At 40.1% G+C, this 22,726-nt stretch overlaps 1 protein-coding gene across 2 annotated transcripts in view; it reads right to left on the bottom strand.

The window, feature by feature from the left end:
• ATP10D (ATPase phospholipid transporting 10D (putative)) overlaps positions 1-2,800 on the bottom strand; it is a 106,508-nt gene extending 103,708 nt beyond the window's left edge. Inside the window, exon 1 of one of the 2 annotated variants that reach the window (XM_047719219.1) lies at positions 2,549-2,800. The gene's annotated coding sequence lies outside the window, so the exon portion shown is untranslated. The remainder of the gene's footprint in view (positions 1-2,548) is intronic. The other variant, XM_047719218.1, reaches the window with a different exon arrangement.
• Positions 2,801-22,726: the final 19,926 nt, after the last annotated feature.

Raw genomic sequence — 22,726 nt, 5'->3', positions numbered from 1 at the left:
TAATTTAAAAAAAGCCTGACATGTAGTAAGGACTTAACATTTGAAAAAATGGTATATTTCAAAATTATATTTTACAAATTCAAGATAATAGTGTTAAATTTTGCTTTTTTACTCAATATGCAAGGAACTTTCAAAATCATGAAATTTTTTCAAAACTATTTCTGAAACTGAATTTTATCAACATAGATATACAATACATTAATTTAAGAACTCTGCTATGGGGGCTTTATTATGTGTTTCTTTTTTTTTTCATATTACAGACACACTGTAATGAACATATTCATAAATCTTCCTATAAAATTCAGATGATTACCTTGGTATATATTTCTAGACCCAGAATTATTGAGTCAAAGCTAACAAAGACGTACAGGTTTTAATACATTTTCCAATATTACTGCAAATCGTTATACGAATATACCCTTCACTTAGAAGCGTAAAGAAAGATTCCATGGAGGCCACAACTCTTCTACAAAACTAATACCACTATTACATCCTACTCTAATAGCGCTATATTTCCATGAAAAGTGTTGTTTCTATGGCTATGATGATTTCTGAAATGAAGTAATAAGTCCGTCTTAGATAATAGAAGGGAATAATGTCTTCAAGCAAATACACTCACTTCAACCCTCTCCTGGAGCTTTAAGGAAAGCTGCTCAACTATGGCCCAGGAATGGTGACAGCACCCAGCATACACGTTATTATCCCAAGAGTTGATCAACAGATTCTCCATTTTTTTCAAGCATGGACAAGAGATTAAATTTATCTTCACCAATGCCCTGGGTTTTGGGAGCATGTCCTTTGATTTTCCTTCATTAAAAAGACTACTTCTAACTAGAACAGACAATGACTAAATCATGTACTGAAGCCTTCAATATGCGAACATTTTTTAACCTCTTATTTTAAAAACCAATTGTAAAAAGTTTATCTAACCAATGAGTCATTTCCTTCATTTTAATGACATCAAAATAAAAAATATCCTACTCCATTTCTAGTTAGATTCACTAAGTAATTGTATTGAAAAGTATTTGGTTCTTGCTATGGAAAGGTCAAGCATTCCTTAAATCTGGGGGATTTTTTAAACAATTTTGAGAGAGAGAGGGAGAGAGAAAGAGAGAGCCCATGCGCATGCACCCGCACAGGAGCAGTGGGAGGGGCAGAGGGAAAGGGAGAAGGAGACTCCAAACTCAGCAAGGAGCCTGACCCAGGGCTCAATCCCAGGATCCCAGGGATCAAGACCTCAGCTGAAGGCAGAAGCAGAGGCCACCCAGGCGCCTCTGAAATCCCGTTTTAGACTGCTTAGCTGCTCCATTTCTTAATATAATTTAGCAGGCATTAAATTCACAGTTAGTGTCATTTTTTAAACTCCCTAAAACTTTGTGACTGTTGCCTAGTTGTTTTTCAATATATGCAGTATGATCTCAGTTTGATAAAAACAAGCTATTTCCATGTAGGTATGTAATATGTATTCGTAATGAGACTAGCGAAGGAGCAGACATTATCTCTTGGGGGTAGGCTGGAGTGCAGGCTCACTCTGGGGCACTGAATGAATTTACGGTGTTAGAGTGATGATGTTTCACATGTCTGCTCTTAACAAACCAAAGTGTTTTGTTGTTGTTTTGTTTTGTTTTTATGATGGGACTCTTCACAGAAATTTGACCTAGACCAGTATAAAAATTCCTATCTCCTCTGGAGCTTTCTGATACAGCAATCATTTGATGGATAAGGCGCCCCTATTCTTGTGGATCGATTTCTCCAGGCTGATTAGAGTCAGAGGCTTGCTTTCAGGGTATAGAACTGTTTTCTCCTAGCCAAGAACTAGCATGGAAGGAAGCAGGAAGAAACGTTGAGGTCTTATTGACCATTCTGTAGAACAGGTGACTTCGCATGCCTTTATAATTAAGGGTAGTTTAAATATATTCTTGTTAAAGTCACAGAGGTTCGATGTTCCAAACCCGAGGGTTTCACTAATCAACCCGATGTCTCTCTGCCGTACGTCTAAAGTATGACTATGTTTTACAACGTAAGAGGAAGGATGCTCCAAACTAAATCTGCCAAGTTAGTGTGTGCGGGGAAGAACGCGGAGTTTTTTACAGCACTCCTTTGAAAACTATTTCAGAGCAAACTTCAGCACAAACACCTTTTCCTTCCTAAGGAACAAACCCTTTTATTTACCGGGTTAAAAAACTTCAACCCCCATGCTCTTCGTTACCTTTGAGACAAAGCCAAAACTGCCCTAAACTGCCCCATTTCACCAGGAGGTGACAAAAGTGTGTATGCGCGCGCGCGCGCATAATCTGCCTTTTCACAAATCCCAGCACTCAGAAGAGATAAAATAATTCCTCTTTTGAAATAAAAATCGAGAGACTGAAAATGGTTGTGTTTCTCTCTCTCTCTTTTCAAATTCAACAACAGCCCTAAAATCTACCTTTGAGACCCTACACCAAACCTGAAAGCAGTTACTGGGGAAGCGGGAGAGGAACAGGGGAAGGGAGCGAGGAGTAGGGTGAGAAGTGAAACGGAAGACAGTGCCAGCGGCTGGCTCGCTCACCCTTACCAATTCCTCCTCCCTCGGCACACATCACCGCATGACGATCGCGACTCTCCAGGTGCAAGAGAAAAACCAGGCACAAATCCGAAGAGTGCCAGCGCGTTACGCTTCTACGCCGGCCATTTGCTTTTGCGGAGGCGGGTGGGGGAGGGCGGCGTGGGGGACGAAAATCAATTCTCGGAAGACAGCCCCCAAACTCCCTTGCCCAAGCCGGAGGCAAACCACTACCGCCTGCTCCGCCCCTCCCGGCACCGCTCCGGAGCCGCCGTGCTTCCGCGAACTGCCAATCGCCCGTCGCCCCGCCTCCCGTGACGTAGGGGGCGTGGCCTGGAGGAGGCTGGCTTCCTCCCTGGGTGCTGGAGCGCGCTGCTCTCTCTCTCTGACTGTCCAGGAGATGCCCCGTTGGTCAGGGGCTTTTGTGGTTCCACCCCAGCCACTTACACTACCTTGAAATGATTGGCAGTTATTTTGTGGAGGCTAAAGGGATCAAATCTAAACATGTAATGTTACCGTTTTATAACTGGGAAAGAAATTGAGAAGACCACAATTTTGATTTGGTCTTTTTCCCCCTCGCTCTCTCCCTCATTCAGTGAAATGTGGTCTGTACGTATACCTGCCATGGTCTGTAAGCTGAAAACTCAGGGTTTTCAACAATTTTTTTTCCTCCAAAATAAATTTCCAACAACCCATTTGGTATCTCAAAACTTCTGACCAACTCAGTGCTTTGAGAAAGGAAAGAGAACTGGGAAAAGACAGAACCAATAATGGCAAGAATTCAGATGGTAACCTAATCAGCTCTGGCTGCCAGTTGTTGTATCCCGCTGAAACAGACCTCCACAACTCTTTTGTACATCTTACTTTCTCAAATGTTTCTCAGATGTGTAGCGAAAAATGAAGGAAACTCAAGGATGATACAAATGTTTCACTCACAGTGAAGGGCTCTTCAGGGTGGACTCATGCATCCGCTTGGGAGGCTGGCAAACTCTCCCAGACCCAGACCGGGCTGGAGAGGCCAAACAAGTTCCTGCACTCACTGAGAAGGTGCGTCTCCCAGAGGCAAGAAGCAAGTTCTGGGTGTGGCTTCCTGTGATGGCTGAATCTGGAAACCTCCTTCAGCAGGCAAGGGCAAATCTCGAGTTTAGTCAACTCTGGGAATCAATCCAACTTCATTGAGCAGACTGTCATTTAGGTGGCCTCTGAATTCCAGGCCTTGGTCGCATTTCTTGCAGTCATGAGAGTGTCCCTAACGTGATTTAAGACTAAACAAATCTTCTACAAAATTGAACAAATTTTCTAACTGACAGCCAGTTAGGAGACTTTTAAATTTAAGATAAGCCCCCCCAGAGTCTCCCCAGTCAGCACTGATGCTGTAATCTCAGTGGAGGGCCTTTCTGGGAGGATGCATACCACAACCATTCAGGTAGGCACCAGGTATTTGCAGCCTGTTTGGATTGCTTAAATCAGTGGTTCTAACTAGGTACACATCAGAGTCAAGTGGGGAACTTGATGCCAAGACTCCACCCAGGTCAGTTAAGCTGGAATCTCTGGGAGTGGGGTGCTGGCAATTTTTTTCTCTCAAGTTCTTCAAGTAATTCTAATCTGCAAGGGCTGAGAATCTCTGGCTAAGATTTCAATTATTGTCTTAGAGAAAAATCTGTATAATTTATAATTTAAAAAATGCAGTAGCAGTGTAATGTGAAACATATTAGAATGTAACTTATCCTTATATAGTCTTTACATATTTGCATATTTTGATATAAAAATAGAAAATATGTAGTAAGAGACACATCAAAATTGTTTACTCAGAGGGGAAGGATGGAGGAGTGAGGGGACATTATTAGCTTTATATTCATGTCTGTATCATTTGACAAGGAGAAGAGTGTGTACTCCATTTATGATTTAAATATATCAAGTTTTAAAAATTAATACTTATGAATGTCATTGCAAATAGCCACCATTAAAGTGTCCTTCAGTTTGTTTTTGCAAATGTTCCTCTGATATCTAACTTTTCTCCTAAGGGTTATTGCCACTTTATTTAAAAAAGGAAAGAAAGAAAAGAAAATATCCATAAAATTTTTTATTTAACACATTAGCTACCAAAATGTGATTATTAATGTATGCAGTCATTGCCAAACTTAGTATATTTACTTCCATGTAATTCATATAATGTACTTATCATCTGATGAATTTTTTAAACTAATATTCAAGTATATAATATAGATGTAAGGAAATTTCACCTTTTCCAACTGGAAAATTATTTATAATTAATGTCACAATACTATGGCTTCATAATTAATTCCCAGTAGGAAACATGGCCTAGTAGTCAAGTGCCTAGTTTGACCCGGCTTTAAATCTTAGCTCTGGGGACTCCTGGGTGGCTCAGTTGGTTAAACATCTGTGTTTGGCTCAGGTCATGATCCCAGGGTCCTGGGGTTGAGTCCAGCATCAGGCTCCCTGCTCAGTGGGAAGCCTGCTTCTCCCTCTGCCTCTGACTGCCACTCCCCTGCTTGTGCTCTCTCTCTTTCTTTCTCTGACAAAAAAAAAAAAAAAAAAAAAAAAAAAAAAATTCTTAGCTCTGTGTATTTTTTAGATAAATGATCTAGGGTACTATCTCTAAGCCCCATAGGTAAGATGAATCCAATAATATCTACCATAGTGTTATTAAAATTACACCAAGTCATATAGCTGCTTTACACAGTGCTTATCAGTGTGTTAAGTAAATACTGGGTGTTTAAAAAGTGATAGTTTATTTAATCCACTGACTTCTATTTTCCTATCTTTTCTTAAACATACTCAAAGATTGGCATGAGAGCATGACAGCAATGGATTAAGAATTTATCAGGAAACTTTTTTTAAAAGATTTTATTTATTTATTTGACAGAGATCATAAGTAGGCGGGGGAGGGGGGGCGGGGGCGGGAAGCAGGACCCCGCTGAGCCCCGCCAGTGCCTCCAGGTCACTTCTTTCGCATAGAACATATAAAATAAATTTTTTTGCTTGCCTCAGAATATTTTACATACAACAGTGTTTCTTAAAGGGACACACAAGTTGACTTTTTATGATTCATAAACAACCATTTCTTTTTCTCTGTACTTATTAACAGAGTGTGACTCAAGCACAGGTTAGGATGTTTCCCAGGACTGGCTTCCTGACTGCTTTCTGGACAACAAATACCTCAAGCAAGGAGGGCTTATCTCTTATAGATGAACACTGATTTTAGTAATGTCACCCCGCGTGGGTTTTTTTTTTTTTTCTCTTTTTCTTTCCTTGACATTTACTGAGTGTTAGTAAGACATTCCTGTTAGGCACGCTTCTAAGTAGTTTTGCATTATATCACTTGATCCTCTTCTCAGCTACAGTTGTAGCAAAGTGAAGTGTGAAGGATGAGAAGTCAGCCAAATGAAGGGGAATCAAGGTAAGACTGTTACCGATGGAGGAAACATTCTGGAGGTGGGACAGCGATCACATTTGGAATTTATAGGTCATATTCATGGGACTAACATGGAGATTCTCACAGGACACTGGAGGCTTTGATCTGATTGGGTTGGCCATCTCTACAATGGTTTGACACTTCTGGCTCCGTATTTCATGTGCGTCTTGTGTGATCATAGTCAACTCTCTATCCCTTTCCCTGCCACCAGCCCACCTAGTCAATTCCCAACCCTGCAGAGACTCTCCCATGTGTTTCTGCCCCTTATGTTTCCAGACTGTGTTAGCAGGAGAATGTTATATAAGCTACTTGATAACTTAAGTTCATGGAGTCCACACTCTTGGTAAGCCAACTTTCTATTTATTGCTGGGTGATTTCTTATCATTCTCAGCCAAGCCCTCCTCTTCTGACAAACACTTACCGAGCACCCACCAGGTGCCAGAACCAAACAATCTCAGGCTGGACTCACCACCTTCACTCACTAGAAGTGAGTACCCAGCATGCTGAGATGGATTCAAGCACGGTGATGTGTACATCTCATTATTGCCCACCCCCCACTCTCTCTCCATCCCTGCATTTCTATGTAAGTGGTCCTCCCTTAAGGAAAGAAGTTCATTTCTCTCTGGAGTTGAGATCTCTGGCCACCTGCTCTTGCCCCTTCCATGGCCTTATGTTATCAGTTATGGCCTCTTTATATCATCACTTCGTTTCTCTCCACTAGGTTCTTCCCCTCAACCTACAAATATTTAATTTAGAGGGGAATATGTATGTTCTCTCCACCAAGAAGAAGGAGGAGGAGAAAGAAGGTAAGGAGGGAGGAGAAAGAGAAGAAAGGATGTTCATGAAAAGAAAGAAGGGACAATGATAGAGAAGGCTTCTTTTGATCCTGCTGTTGTTTCAGATCAAACTATGGCTTTCTCGCTCTCTTTACCACATTACCAAAATTCACTGGAACGTATCTTTTTTTTTTTTTAAGATTTTTTTTTTTTATTTATTTGTCAGAGAGAGAGGGAGAGAGAGCGAGCACAGGCGGACAGAATGGCAGGCAGAGGCAGAGGGAGAAGCAGGCTCCCCGCCAAGCAAGGAGCCCAATGTGGGACTCGATCCCAGGACGCCGGGATCATGACCTGAGCCGAAGGCAGCTGCCCAACCAACTGAGCCACCCAGGCGTCCCCACTGGAACGTATCTTAATCATTTGCTGACTCTGTAAGCCCCTGAAATCTCATTTCAGTCTTTTTTCTCCCCTGAACTTTTCACTGGTCCCAATCCCAATTGTCAAATTCAATGATTTCTCTCCCATTGTCCATTGTCACAGCTGACTTCGATGACCACTCCCAGTTACCTGGAACTCCTCTCTTGGGGAATGCTGAGGTTCTTCTGGTTCTCTCCTTCTTCTTCTTTTAATTTTTTAAATTAAAAAAAAAAAAAGGATTTTTTGGGGGGTTCATCTTTCTTCTTTACCTTAGGTATATGTAATCTTCCAAGGACTGCTCATTCGTTGTCATGATTTAGTTATGGTCTCTAGCCTGAGGACTTCTGAACTCTTCTGCCTTCTACTGAGCTAGTGGCAGGTGTGCATTTCCAATTGTCTGCCAACCACTGCCTCCTCCTGATAGCAGTGTCATCTTGACACTTCCAATGTAACATGCCCTTCTCTATACACTTGCTCCTCCCAGTTCTCCTTCTAGTTTCCCTACCAGGCTCTGCTGTGGCCAGAGCTGGGATTCAGCCATGACTAGGTCGGTCTGGCAAGCTAGTAGGGCAGCCCACCGGGAGCTTACTGGCATGAGAGACCCAGGAAGAACTTGGGATTTCGTTATTTTAAGAGGAAATACCAGGCCAATTTGATTGGCCTCACAAAAATCTTAATCCTCTTTGGGGTTGGATGACTCTAAGGATAACCTATTTTTCATTTAGAATTATTTTTCCCCTCTCCCTTTAAGTATCACCACAAAACCTTAAGGCCACTTTTGTGAAATGCTAATATGACAGTGTTTACTATAGAGGTATAGAACAGTTGTTATGAATATAAAAGACAGAGAATTCATTTTTCTCATGGGACAGGAGAGTTACAAAAGTTTCATGTGGTGTTGTCACTTGAGTGGGGCTTCTGATATAGGTAGAAATGCTCTGGTGGAAAAATAAAGGAAAAGCCTCTGGTCAAATACAAAGCAACAGATAAAGAAGAAGAAAAACACAAATACTCTGGAGTATATGGCACATTTAAGATTGGTTACTTTTTTTTTTTTAATTTATTTATTTGACAGAGAGCGACCACAAGTAGACAGAAAGGCAGGCAGAGAGAGAGGAGGGAAGCAGGCTCCCCGCTGAGCAGAGAGCCCGATGTGGGGCTCGATCCCAGGACCCTGGGATCATGACCTAGCTGAAGGCAGAGGCTTTAACCTGCTGAGCCACCCAGGTGTCTCTAGATTGGTTACTTTTTTGATACCAGTGCAGAGTAGGGACGGAGAGGAAGAGTATTAGGGCTCCACTGTGAAGGTTTTAAGCAAAAGAGTTGTGGTCAGTCCTGTGCCATAATAAAGTAAAGATGCTGGATGAGATAGACACTGCAGTGTGAGAGAGATGGAAGAAAGGCCTGAAGCAGGGATCCGGTAGTGGCATGGAAAGGAAGGGATGCGTTCAAAGTCTCTGCAAGGTCAGATCTTCCCTGTTAAGAGAAATGAGAAGGAACAGAGCTCCATCCCACAATGGAGGTTGTGTGGCTGGTAGGAATGTTATTGTTCTGCAGTGATGGGGTCACTCAGAGGGTCCTGAGCTCTCCGGAAGAGCCTTGACCTGGGCAGGCTAATTAGCAGAATCCTGGGTGCTGTATTTTTGGTCCGATAGAGGATACATGACTTAAATGGCGGCAGGACCTGTCATTACGCCATTGAGTTAGGAGCTTCCTGAAGCCTAGTGCAAGTTTCCATGCCGAATGTAGTGACATTCCTGCCATCTACTGGGTGAAGTGCCAAATCTCTTCTGGGAATGATTTTCTCGACCTCCCCTTCCTTATCTGGGGGATGTGTTCTGAGCCTCTGGAAATGCCATTAGTATTGAAGCCCACGTATACCATGTTTTCCTTTATATATACAGACCTACAATAAAGTTTAATGTATACATTAGGCACAATAAGAGGTTAACAACCATAACTGATAACAAAATAGAATTATACAAGTTGTGAATGTGGTCTCGCTCTCACAGTCTTCTTGTACAGACTCACTCACGCTTTTTCTTCCTGTGATGATGTGAGATGATAAAATGCCTACCTGAGGAGATGGACTGAGGTGAATGACACAGGGCAGGCTACTATTGACCTTCTGACCATATATTAGGAGGATCTTCTGCTACCAGACCACGGTTAACAACACAGGTCACTGAAACCACGGAAAGCAAAATCTCAGTTAAGGGGAGATTATTGTACCAGGAAAAGAAAATCACAATAGAGAGTCAGCATGACTGGGGAGGAGCACACAGTAGACTTCAAAGGTGTTGGGGATGTTTCTCATTCAGCTCAAGGGTGGTATTACAGCCAGGAGGCTACAGAGAACAGAACCAATATGGTGTATATAAATATATATTGGGAGAAAGAGAGACACTTGAAGGAAATGGCTTACACAGTTGGGGTGGTAGATCCCAACACTGTAGCAGGTTGGAGACCCAGGGAAGAGTCGACATCGCAGTGTGAGGCCTAAGTCTTCTGCCAGAACTCGCCCTCTCCTGAAGGAGCTCAGGCTTTTTCTGTTGCTGTCAACTGATTGAATGAGACCCACCTACATTATGGTGGTTAATTTTCTTTAATCAAAATCTGTCGATTTAAAGTTAATCTCATTTTAAAAATACCTTTTCAGAAACATTAAGAGTCACATTTGACTAAACATCTGGGTACCATGGCATAACCAAATTGGCACACAAAATTTACCATCACCGGTGGGAGCTTCCTTTTATATGGTTTTTATTTTTAATTTTTATTTTTTTAAAGATTTTATTTATTTAGGTGACACAGAGAGAGAGAGACAGAGAGAGAGGGAATTCAAGCAGAGGAAGCCAGAGAGAGAGAAGCAGGCTTTCCTCGGAGCAGGGAGCCTGATGTGGGGCTCCATCCCAGGATGCTGGGATAATGACCTGAGCCTAAGGCAGACGCTTAAAGACTGAGCCACCCAGATGCCCCTTATTGTTGTTTTTAGATGTTTAACATACACTAAAAATTTTGGGAAGGATCAGTACCTTCCTCTTGGAGGTTGAGATACAGTTTGAATTTTGAGATCCCAAGGTTAGCCAAGGCAGTTGTGAAAGCCCTGGTAAGCGAGTATTTAATAAAATAGACTTAAAAACAAAGAAAGAAAGAAAGAAACAGCCAAACAAAGGCCTTTTGGAATGCAAGGGAATCAAAGCTTTAAGAAGCATGACCAAAACAGAATGGCAAAGATAGGCCAGCCTTTCCTGTTCTCACCCACTTGGTCCTAGCCCCTCATTATTAATCCCCCACAGATTCAGAAGGTTATTAATAAGCTCTCAATTGGAGGTTCAGAGCATTTGCTGAAATCATTAGTTGAGATCTGAAGGGAAGAATCTAGAAAATATCCTAAAGGTTGCTTTTGTCAAGCCAACAGAATTGAGAGAGGCGGGAAAGAAGGCTGGTTTGAAACCCCCGATGGGCTGCCTTCCTTGCTGTGCCTGAAACAGCTTCTGAGCCACATGCCGGCATTCACTATTTCTCTGAAAACTATTATTGCTTCAATCCACCCAGGGCATAATGTTTAATGTTCAGATTAATTTGGACCATCTGTCATCTAGGAGACACATTTACTCAACCCACAGTGAGTACGGAGCAAGACAAATATTTATTTCTTTGTTTACTAAAGTGATGTTTCTTAAAAATTGTGTATTTATCAAAGTTCCATAAACCAAGCTTTATTTCAAATGCCCTAGAGAAATTTTTGATTAAAGGAACCGGGTAGAGCATCCTTTTAAAATGTCAGATTTTGTTATGTTTGTTTTCTTAAAAGAGAGCACTAATGGCGTTCAGTGTGCTACACAGTCCTGTCAGGTTCTGAGCGCTCCCTCCTCCCCCTCCCGCCCCCTCCATAGTTTTTTATTGATTGCATAAAATTCATTTGCTACTATTGCCATAGGGATTTTATGAGAATTCTTAATAATGTTTTGTGTGTATACATTCTGTTAAGCCAGCTTTTCCAGGTGTTAAAACAGAGGATTTACGCTGTTCTTTTATATACTTTCAATTTACATCCCTTAACCTAGGCTAAAACGTCTTTGATTTTTTTAAAATAAACTTTCTTTGCATAAAGTAGATTAAAATAAAATAGAGTTAACAAAAGTGAATTTACAAAAGTATCAGTTTTATCTATAAATTTTAAAAACTGTCTAGAGCAGACATTAGAGTTTCTATGTATCATTTTTCTTACATTTCAGCATGTGAAGTGGATAAGTCTGTTTTACTACAGCAGAGAAAAATCAAGACTTGATTGGTCTTATTGAATTGTGTTCTGATGGCATTGATATTACGGCCAGAATCTAGACTGAACTTGACCACTGTTGACTGTAACTTCTGGGCCTCAGTTTCCTATTTTGTAAGAGGAAATGGAATTAGATGCTTTCTAGGTTAGTTCGGCTTCTATCCCTATAATTGTCTGACCAAGTTCTTGTTTCCTCTTGCTCTGTTCCAAAACAACAATGCCAACAGAAGAGCAAACTTAGAAAAATCTACCCACTTCACTCTGGATTTGAATATTCCCATAATGCTATATATAGAAATTTCTTCTTAGCCTCAAGTTTTTATTTAAAAATGTACTTATTTTGGATATATCCTGAATTTCGAATTTTTGAATTTTATTATCTCCCATTTTGATTTGTGTGACTCCGTCCATATAAATTGCTATTCACATTCACTTCTGCCATGGATGTTCAACCCAACTCCCAAACCCTTCTTATTTCCTTACCAGAATGACTCTGGTCACCCTGACAGTGAGTTCCTTTCCTTCTGAACTCCTGGCTTAGACCTATCATGTGATCTTCGTCTTTATTATTCCTTTATTTTTGCAATTTTAAATGATCTAGACCAGTACAAAGAACATAAAGCAAACTTACGATATCCTACTATCAGAATCACAGTTAGAATTTTGGATTATGAATCTCCAATTTCTTATTTCTTTAATGAAATATTACAGATCTCACTAAAGTCCCCTTGAATACTACTTCACATCCTGTTTCCAGAGGCTATATGTATATGTTGCATAAGCTTCTAAGAGCCATTAAAAAAATACATATATTTGCTGCCCTGTTACTTTTTTATTTTAACTAATGTACATGACTATTATATGGTATGCCAATATTTAGTTTCATATCTTGTTTTTTAACTGAACATTATATGTATATGTTCATTTTAATTCCAGTATAGTCAACACAGTATTATATGTTTCAAGTGTACCCTATGGTGATGCAACAGCTCCATATATTAGTGCTCATGAAGATAATTGTACTCCTAATCCCCTGCACTTGGTTCGCCGCTCCCCTCCCTTCCACCTCCCCTCTCGTAACCATCAGTTTGCTCTGTAGTTAAGAGTCTGTTTCTTGGTTTGTCTTTTTTTTCTTTGTTTGTTTTGTTACTTAAATTTCACATTTAAGTGAAATCATCTGTTATTTGTGTTTAGCTTATTTTGCTTAGCATTCTCCTCTCCGGATCCATCCATGTTGTTGCAAACGGGCAATATTTCATTCTTTTTTATGGCGGAATACCATTCATGTATCTCACATCTTCTTTATCCATTCACCTATCGATGGACACAAGGGCTGCTTCCATAGTTTAGCTATTATAGATAATGCTGCTGTAAACATCAGGGTGCATGTGTCCCTTCAAATTCGTGTTTTCATATTCTTTGGGTATCGCAGGGTGTTTCTATTTGTAATTTTTTGAGGAACCTCCATACTGTCTTCCACAGCGTCTGCACCAGCTTGCCTTCCCACCAGTAGTGCGAGAAGGTTCCATTTTCCCCACATCCTCGCCAACACTTGTTGCTTCTTCGAACATTGTATTTTTAAGATCTAGCTCTATTCTCATAGATGAAGTAAATAAGTTCGTTTCTTTAAAGAGCATGCAGCACTTCATTATATGACTGTACCTTATTCCATTTATAATTCTTTTACTGATAGACTGCTACGATATGGATGCCTTCTATATTGTGGTAATTGGTTCATAAAATAAATCTCTCCTATGACATCGTAAGTCCTAGAGTTTCAAAGATATTTTAAAAATAATCCTTTTCCCAGGAAGAGCAAAAAGATAGAATAAAATGAGAAAATATCTTTAACTGCCAAGGAAAAGAATGATAAATTTTGGAGAAACCAGAAAATACATACCTGAAGACATAGGTCTGAGGTTGAGAATCACTGAGTTGAGCTGATTAAAGGTTAAAAATCAAGTGCTGAAGCAGGAAAGAGTGGGAGCCATGAAGAAGGGGGAACTGCCAGACAGAAGGTGAAAAAGAATCATAATGTGCAGAAAAGAAAAAAAAAAGAGTACTCCTATGATTCCATGATAAAACCAAAAGAATTCTCCCCAAATTTGAACACCCTCTAAATCACACTGCTTGTTGAAACTCGTGCAGGGCAAAAGTCTCTGTGGCTTCCTCTATTGTCATAACTGGCTTGGGATAATATACGAAGAGGGTTTGGGGCCAGAAGTTACATTTGATTGGACCTCACGCAGTAGAGCAAGGGCTAGTTAGGAGGACCTTTCCAGGCCAGCTGGGGATTACAGCTGTGAGTATTTTCCTCAGGAGCTGAAGGTTAGGGTGGAATGTGGGACCCAAGCAGTCCTTCAGGAAGAAGAATGTGCTGAAGGACGTATTTTCCATCTCATGTGCTGGATATCAAGGAGGCTTTGCAGGGAAAGCTACAAAATAGTCTAACCATCTCCAGAAATTCCTCAAGCCCTTTGCTAGCTTTCCTCTCCAATCCCCTCATGCTAAACTTCGCTGCTGAAAGCTCTTTGCTGAAGCACTTCTTTGACAGTTCCTCTGGACCTGACCTTATATACTGCTCTCTGGGGTTCAAAATTACCTATGTATTTGACTTTGACTGAGACTTCCTTCACATTTCCCACCTGGACTAAACTTTAGAGAGGCTGCTTCCTTACTGAACACCGACCTCCACTTTCCTAGAACATTTCCTTTAGAAAACTTACAATTACAATTTTCCCCTTGAAGATGGAAATCTTTTTAAAATTCTCTTGCCAGTTTTACAGTTTGGGAACATGTTTCTGAAGAATTTGTGATTCATGCTCCTGAAATGTAATCACCAAAAGAGATAACAGCCCTCTCTCCATTAACCATGGAAGGACAAGAGCTAATTCTGGTAAGTGACTTCCTTCATATCACAAACATGTCTCCTGTTACAAAGACACAAGAAAGTTTAGTTTTCTTTGCATAAAGCCAATGAGCAGATACAGATGTTCTGTGTTCTTACACACACACACCAGCCCTTAAAAATGCCCTGACTCTTCGTTTCAGTGTAGTGGAATTCTGATCTCTCCCTTACTTGAGAGACCTCCTTACCTATTTAACCCTGTTCAGTGCAACTTTTGCTTTGATGCTCCCAATTTTCTATCCAAATTCAGATTCCTATTCTATGCGAGATATCAGGAGGAAAGTAATCAGGCTTCACTAATTTATGCTGTCTGAATTGCCATTACTCTTCCTTGAGACTTAGGGGCTTTGTATATATTTTAAATAGATATTTGTCAATAATCCACAGTGTTTCTGAGCCCTTTTCAGGCAAAAAGATAAGAAATAATTTATATATTTTAGACATGGGGGCAGAGCTCTTTTTGGTCAAGGAGGTAATTTGGGACTATCCTCTAAGTCTTTAATCTCATGGTTCTCAAGTTCAGTTACCTCTTAGAATCACCAGGGGAGGTGGAAAAAAGTATTGCTGGCTTGTATCCCTAGAAATTCTGACTTAAGTGTTCTAGGTGTGATTTGGTCGTAGGGATTTGGGAAAACTCCTCAGTTGATTCTCATTTGTAGTCAAGGCTGTGAATCACTGACCAAGCTTCCCACAGTGTTTGTTGTTGTTGTTTTGTATTTTTTTTAATCACTTGTCTTTCTGAATTCAACAAACACTTATGGGGAATCTTCTTCATGCTGGACACTGTCAAGAATACTAAAATGAATATATCATGGCCTCTGCTTTTCAAGGAGCTCTTAGAACAATGGAAGACATAGAATATAAACATAGCTGCCACACAGTGCTGTAAGGACTAATATCGCGGTTTGTTCAAAGAGTTGTGGAGACACAAGTGAGACAGCAATGAACGTTCTTTGGGGATGTGTTGGAGTTCATTAGGCCAATGAGGTGTGCATGGAGGGAGCTGCAGGAGAAAGAAGAGAAGATTCTAGGCAGAGGAAAAAATGGGAATTGCAGAGTCATCAAAAAACCACCATCCTCTAGATGTCCTAAAGGTCTTTGTTGCTGTGCTGGTGTTGTGACAACATTGATCTCAATTGATCAGATCCCTTGGTTAGTAAGGGGTTACATCTACACTTTCCAAATCCTCACCTTGTGCGAAGTTTTGTCCAAATCAGTGGATATCAATGCTAGTTTATATTAAGTCATGTGGGGTATTGTGTCAAATAAAATAATGTTGGTGTTTTACCCTCGACAAGACTCTGATATTATTGGTCTAGGGGGTGAAGTCTGGCTATTTTTCTTTTTAATTCTCAAACTAAATTGTGGGAATGGTCGTGTAACTGTATAAATTCAGAAAATGCCACTGAACTATATTTCAAGTGGTGGGATTTTTGGTATGTAAATTACAAAGCTTTTGCAAAAACAAAACAAAATACAAGTGTAGCACATTGAAAGTGAAGAATCAACCACTCAGATATTCCCTGGAGTGACTCTAATGTGCTGTCTTGATTAAGAACCACTGGCTGAAATTCTAAGCGCTCACAGATGTGGAGAATTTTCTGTACAGTGATTAAAAGAGGTGGCAACTGAGAATAGAGGTCTTACAGGCATAGAATCTTCATCAGGAAGACTAATTGAGCACTTGACATGCCATTCTAAAAGACAGCCAACTCCTGAGGGTGTACTGTGGATTACGGTGCATTCCAGTTAAGTTCCAAAATTGCAGTTCACTTAACAGAGCAATTTTCGAGCTTTAATATATTGTGTTCTTTATTGCTACACTGAAATCACTGTTATGTATGATCTCTGTTGCCCCTTTTAAATCAAAATGCCTATGTGTTTCAAAGATCACTTTAATGGAGAACTCAGATGGCTTAAGCTACAAGAATATTTTCTGGTAAAGAAAATAATGGATAAGAAAGTATTAAATGCATTTCTTGGGGTGTCTGGGTGGCTCAGTTGGTTAAACAACTGCCTTCGGCTCAGGGCATGATTCTGGAATTACGGGATGGAGTCCCTGCATTGGGCTCCCAACTCTACGAGGAGTCTGCTTCTCCCTCTGACCTTCTCCCCTCTCATGCTCTCTCTCACTCTCTCTCTCTCAAATAAATAAATAAAATCTTAAAAAAAAAGCATTTAATTACATGTAAAACTCAAAAAGAAAAAGACTTCCAGTTTATCAAGTTTATTCACCAGGATGAAATGAGACATTTATCCAAATGACTTCTAAGAAGCTGTTTCTCTAGGCAGCCAAATCTGAGTTTATTCAGACAAGACTGAACGCTGAACCTACCCAGTATTTACAAATTAACTATTCGTAACTTCTTTTAATGCGATGGAATCAATGCCAATATAACATTTAAATGTTTCCTGTATGGCTATAAGATGATAATTAAACTCATTTAAACTTGAAGGCTCTTTCCTCTTAACAATTTATGGACAAGAATAATTTTAAATAGATTGCAATGCAAATCACTAAGCACATCTGTGTTGCAACACATCCAATTATGATGAACAAATTAGTCAACTTCACGTCATAGAATAACCTGAAAAGCAGGTTTGAACTGAGGAAATAGATGTGGAAAGCTACAGACAATTTCTTTTATTAAAAGGTGCCGTAAACTCTGAATAATGAGTTAATAGCTTTTGATTCCTAGAACATTTGTCAGAAATTGTACTTACTGAAACTTATATAGTCAGTTCCTGGGTAGCAAAAGTAGGGAGCCTCAGAATTTAGGGATGAGAAAAGGTAATCATCTGAAATTAACTAGTAAGATCCAACCTACAAGAATGGGGAATAGAAATTCCCAGAGTAATCCTCTGGAACAGAAGTATTTCCTAAATCTTGGTCAAGAGTCTATGTGAAGGAATTATAAGGGTATGGTAGCTAGTAAAAAGGAGAGTCAAAGAAACAAAGTTTTAGTTCAGGCAAAAGGAAAGGATGCTTTGTCTTTTTTTCCTTTTTTAAAGATTTTATTTATTTTTTTGGCAGAGAGACGGAGAGAGCATGAGCTGGGGGGAGGTGCAGAAGGACAAGCAGACTCCCTACTGAGCAGGGAATGCAACACTGGGCTCAATCCCAGGATCCAGACCCAAGATCATGACTTGAGCCTAAGGTAGACACTTAACTGAGCCACCCAGGTGCCCCTGGGATGCTTTGTCTTTTCTTTACCCAGAATTGTTCCTGGAATGAAAAAGGACTATGGTCCATTACAATTCCAAGGAAACATTTTAGATCTATTCCTTCCATTTTCTTTCATTTAGTCTTATATTCACTGAGCAAGTTTCTTTTTTTTTTTTCCTAGTATTTTTTTTTTAAATTTTTAAATTTATTTTCAGTGTAACAGTATTCATTGTTTTTGCACCACACCCAGTGCTCCATGCAATCCGTGCCCTCTCCAATACCCACCACCTGGTTCCCCCAACCTCCCACCCCCCCCCTTCAAAACCCTCAGATTATTTTTCAGAGTCCATAGTCTCTCATGGTTCACCTCTCCTTCCAATTTCCCTCAACTCCCTTCTCCTCTCTAACTCCCCTTGTCCTCCATGCTATTTGTTATGCTCCACAAATAAGTGAAACCATATGATAATTGACTCTCTCTGCTTGACTTATTCCACTCAGCATAATCTCTTCCAGTCCCGTCCATGTCTGAGCAAGTTTCTAATCCCTGATTGGTTAAAGGAATTTACGGGGCAAGAGAGTATGCCCTAGGATGAAACAATTCTTACCCTGTGACACTCTGGTTTATCAATCAGTCTCTTGAGAGGTGGCTTACAAAACAGAGATTTATTCTCACAGATCTAAGGGCTAGAAATTAAAAATTCAGTTGTTGGCAGGTTGGTTCATTCTGAGTGCTGTGAGAGAAGGATCTGTTCCAAGCCTCTCTCCTTAGCTTGGAGAGCCAAGCTATCTTCCTGAATCTCTTCACATAGCCTTCCCTCCATATGTATTGGTGTCCAGATTCCCCCTTTCCATAAGGGCGTTAGTCATACTGCATTATGATGTACCATAATAACCTCAATTTAACTTGATTATCTCTCTGTATAGAGACCTATCTCCAAATACAGTCACATTCTGATGTACTGGGGCTTAGGACTTCAATGTATGAATTTTAAGGGGGACACAATTTAACTCATAACAGAGGAGAGATATAGGGGGACAAACAGCCATCTCTGCTATAATGCCCATCTTGTGTCTGAATGATTGGCACAATCTATCTCTCTCCTGCCCAAGTCAGTTACTTATGGGAGTTCACAGGGATGAATCAGCTCCATATTTCTCTTAACTTTCCTTACCAAGGCACTTCACCAGACTCATTAGCACAGGGCATGTGCGTTTGTGTGTGAACGTATCTTACTTTGTTCCCAGGGCTACATGCTATTTATACTTACTTGTAATATTAATACTGGAGAAAGATAACCTTTCCTATGGGCAAACTACATTCTAGATGCCATGTTAACATATTGTATGCGTTACTTCGTTTTAGCTTCATGCGACTTTGTTATGTGGGCAGTAGTTTTGTCCCTATCTTCTGTCAAGGAAACCGAAGTACAGTGAATTTAAGCAATTTTTCTGAAGTCACATGGCTAGTGACAGGGATATAAATGGCCTCTGACTCTAGAGCTACTACAGCACACTTTTCCTCCAAAAGTTTTCACTAACACAGTGGCTATGGTTTATGACTCTGTCTCTTGGCCAGAGCCCCAAACCTCCAACTGTCTGGGAGGACAGATGCTTTATCTTGTCTTTCTTATAGCTTGCATTTTATTTCTATATTCTCTTTCAAAAACATCCAACCCCCCATAAGTTCCATTGATCTCAGTTCCACAGTTCCGTAGTTCCAGAATATCTTTCTTTTGAGATTTTAAACAAGTTCATTGTTTGTTTGTTTGTTTTTTAGTGAACTATAATTAACACTCAGTGTTAGTTTCAGGTATACAATATAATGATTCAAAAATTCTACGTTACCCAAAATATATTTTGAGTCTTTCCATTTGTATCTGGTTCCCACTACCACCACTCGTCATCTAGGTCCCTAGATTTCTACAGCCTGTGCATGCAACTTAGGTCATATTAACTTTAATGCCTACTTTAGTTAGGATTAATCTGGAATGGCCCCCAAATGGAATCTCCTGCTTTCACACTTCTACCCAAGAGCTGGTTTCCCAAAGTCTAACTGCTTTCCAGAGTATAACATTTAAAAATGCAGACTAGTGCATGTCAATTTGCTGAAAGCTGGGTGGCTCAGTTGGTTAAGTGTCTGCCTTCAGTTCAGGTTATGATCCTAGAGTCCTGGAATCGAGTCCCACATGGGACTCCTTGCTCAGTGAGGAGCCTGTTTCTCCCTCTGCCTGCTGCTCCTCCTGCTTGTGTGGCTCTCTCTCACAAATAAATAAAGCCTTAAAAAAAATAAAATAAAATCCCTGCTTGCATCTCTGACATCATCTCCACAACACTTGCCTTGCTCACTATGTACAGTCTGGTCAAACATGACCTTTGGTTATTATCTTGAGTAAGGCAGGCTTTCTCCTGCTTCAGGGTCTCTGCATTCTTTTTTTTTTTTTTTTTTCAAAGATTTTACTTATTTATTTGACAGAGAGAGATTACAAGTAGGCAGAGAAGCAGGCAGAGAGAGAGAGAGAGAGAGGGAAGCAGGTCCCTGCTGAGCAGAGAGCCCGATTCGGGACTCGATCCCAGGACCCTGAGATCATGACCTGAGCCGAAGGCAGTGGCTTAACCCACTGAGCCACCCAGGCGCCCAGGTCTCTGCATTCTAATCCCAACTCTCATTCCCCAGATGTTTGCCTTCATGGCTTCAACTCCTCCTTTATGCCTTAGTATAAATGCCACTTCTTGGCAATGTATTCCTTAACCAATCTAAGTATATTTCCACCATCCCTATTACATCACCCTGTTTCATTTTCTTTAGGATGCTTCTCCATAGCTGACATGCTCTTATTTGCTTACTTGTTTGTTATCTGAGGTCCTGCCAAACACAACTAGAAGGTAAGTTGTTCACTGTCTGCCATACTGGAGCAGTTCGGGTATCTAAAGCAAGGTAGATGTTTAACCAGTAATTGTTAAGGAATGAGTGAATGAATCAATCTCCCAGGGAATGATGTACAAAATACTTTCTTGCTCCTTCCACTTCAAAAAGAAAAAATTCCAATCAAATAACCTCAAGAAAAAGCAACAAATTAACTCTTCCAGAGTTGCAAGTTCGGCTCCACAAGCACATTTCAGTGAGGTTTATCTGAGATCTTTTTTACACCACTGACTTACATTGCCTGTACTACACTATATAACAGCCAAGGTGGGTTTTGGAGGCAAATCACATTCCCAAGGCAGAGAGACTCTCCAACCCTATATCTAGGAGGGTAAAGAAGGAGGAGACATTCTGCATTCTGGAACCCACTAAACTTTGGCTAGATAATAGGTGAGAAAAGAAGGTCACTTACAAAGGAATGTAATAATTTTTCTTTTATGTTCCAGACTAGACTTCATTTCAAGAACTTTACATATACGAACTTATGACTCTGTAAATTCTGTGCTAACCTTATAACCAATTACAAGGTGAGGAATCCTAAGCACGGGGAAGTGAACACAGCTTGCCTAATATTACACATCTACTAATTTGCCTAAGTGGGGTTTGAATTTAAGAAGTTTAGCTCCAGGGGTGCCTGGGTGGCTCAGTGGGTTAAGCCTCTGCCTTCGGCTCAGGTCATGATCCCAGGGTCCTGCGATCGAGCCCCACATCGGGCTCTCTGCTCAGCGGGGAGCCTACTTCCCCCTCTCTCTGCCTACTTGTGATCTCTCTCTCTGTCGAATAAATAAGTAAAATCTTAAAAAAAAAAAAAAAAAGAAGTTTAGCTCCAGAGTCCACGTTTCTAAATGCCACTATGAGTAAGATTTGGAACATGGAAACTAGAGCACACTTAGTAAAAATGGGACTGTAAGAGACAGAATATGTTTTGAAAACCTCTTGTATTACACACATAAGAAGATCCTCTTACTTATCAAAAGGCAAATATTAAGCACTCTCAACTTGTGAACTATATTAGAAGCCATATTTTTTGGAGCTCCTGGGTGGCTCAGTCGGTTGAGTGTTTGCCTTTGGCTCAGGTCATGATCCCAGGGTTCTGAGATAGAGCCCCGCATCACTATCTGTCTGTCTGTCTGTCTCTCTCAAATAAATAAAATCTTAAAAAAAAAGGAGCTGTGTTTGTTAAAGGTTGAGTTTTTTTTGTGTGTGTACTACTGTTACTTATTTATTTTTAAAATTTTAATTCCAGTTAGTTAAAATACAGTGCTGTATTAGTTTCAGGCATATAATATAGTGATTCAACAATTAAAGGTTAAGTTTTGTTACAACCAAATTCCAAAGGAAAGACCAATTTTTTCCTAATATCTAGTGTTGCTTGAGAGAGAAATCAGGACCTAATTCTGTATCCTCTGACTAAATCTTGGGCCCTGCTTTATTTAGTAACCTGTTTTATGACCTTAGGAAGTCATATAACCTCAGAATGCCTTTCTTTCCTCATTAGGGCCGGTGAAACACAGACTCAGTACAGTGACTTTGCAACTAACACCTATATGACCTTGGACAAAGTCGATACTGCTTCACCAAATTTGTTTCCACATCTTTAAAAGTTTGGTAACACCCACAACACAAGGTTATATGGAGAATTAATAAGATAAAATATATAAACAGTTTGGCATATTAGTAGATGCTCGATAAATATCTTTACCCCATTTTTTACAATATATAAAATCTACTTTTTCTTAGAAACAGACTCTACATCCAGTAGTCTTATGAACAGATATAGATTAGCTAGGAAGTTTCCAGATTCCATGTTTATTAACTATTACTTGAGAAGCTCCTATGCACAAAGTGTCTTAAGATAATTATGCTTTAGTTGGGGCAGTGATTGTTGTTAAGTAACTATCTTTATTAAGAACTATAAAGTGGTAAATATGTTAAGTGAGGGACAGTCATGAAAATTCAGAGTTGGAAAAAATTGCTTTCACCTCCAAGAGAGAGGGAACAGAGTAGAGAAAGGGTATTTGAGCTAAACATTCGAGGATGTCATTAATAAATAGTATTTCTTTGCATAGCCCAAACAATTACTTTCTCCTCTGTGGTATGCTTCCTCTGTTTTCACCACTTTTATTATTAAATTTATATTAGACTGTAATTTCTGTTTCTCTTACCTATTGTGCAATTCTGGATAGCAGAACTGTCTTATTCCACTAGATTCTCCAGCACCTGATCAAAGTAACAGTTATAATGAGGAGAGAAATCACAGAAAAGCTGTTTGG

The sequence above is a fragment of the Lutra lutra genome, chromosome 2 (assembly GCF_902655055.1).
Source record: "Lutra lutra chromosome 2, mLutLut1.2, whole genome shotgun sequence".
In the NCBI taxonomy this organism is placed as follows: domain Eukaryota; kingdom Metazoa; phylum Chordata; class Mammalia; order Carnivora; family Mustelidae; genus Lutra; species Lutra lutra.
This window is presented reverse-complemented; position numbering and strand designations above follow the sequence as displayed.